We start from the raw sequence: 934 nt of genomic DNA, 5'->3' as shown, positions 1-934 counted from the left end.
CCAAAGTTTTTCTCTAATACTCATTTTCCCTGTCATGCAAAAGATTTTGATTTCCTACTGATACATGTTCAAGCTGTTGGAAAGCTGGGGGTGAAGGAGCCGTTTTTTCTATATAGCAGGATAGGTAAGGAAGGAAAGTAGATTAAGCTAGCTAAGCGTGGGAAGAGAAAGGCTGGAAAGTAAAGTAGATATACATGTAGAAAGTAGTAAAGCAGACCTACTTGCTGCTTATTTGACATTTTATTTACAAAGGTTAAGATTTATAACAAATGAAGGTTATTTACATAGGTATAGTCAGGGTTGTCATTCATTTCAGAGTGGTGGTTTCCTAGACGGTTGCTGCATAGTCTGGGATCGGCTCTCCGCCTTCGATATACGGCGCTATTCTTCTCCACCGGTGGTGGTCGTTTACCTGGGGGATGTTGTTCTCTTCGAGTGAACGTGTTGTCAGTTCTTCATTCAGGGTCGCTAATTTATCCCAAACTTTTCTTGCCAAGTTGTAGAGTCTAGTGTTTATAGCCTCCACTTTGTATTTATTGTGTAGTTCTTCTATTGATGAAAAGGTATCTTCCTCGTTTCTCCTTTTTGCTGTTCTTATTACTCTGTTTTGGAATTGCTGCATTTTGGTTAGATTGGTTTTTGATGCTACACATAAGGGGATGGCTGGGTATTCTATGATTGGTCTGATACGTATTTTATAGAAGTGCATCTGTATTTTTGAGCTCATTCTCTTGAATCGTTTTAGTTTTGTATATTGATACTTGGCCATTGTTAGTCTTCTTTTCTTATGTGTGGATACTCCTCGAGTCCCAAATTCCATGCCGAGTATTGTTATTTTGTTTTTGAAAAGTATTCTTTCTTGGTCGACTACTACCTCCCTCGGCTGAAACTGACAGTAGTTGGAATTTATTTTTATTAGTTTTTATTTTCCATT

This window comes from Penaeus japonicus, unplaced genomic scaffold, assembly GCF_977035675.1.
Source record: "Penaeus japonicus unplaced genomic scaffold, GWHDUDI00000001_assembly GWHDUDI00000021, whole genome shotgun sequence".
NCBI lineage: Eukaryota > Metazoa > Arthropoda > Malacostraca > Decapoda > Penaeidae > Penaeus > Penaeus japonicus.
This window is presented reverse-complemented; position numbering follows the sequence as displayed.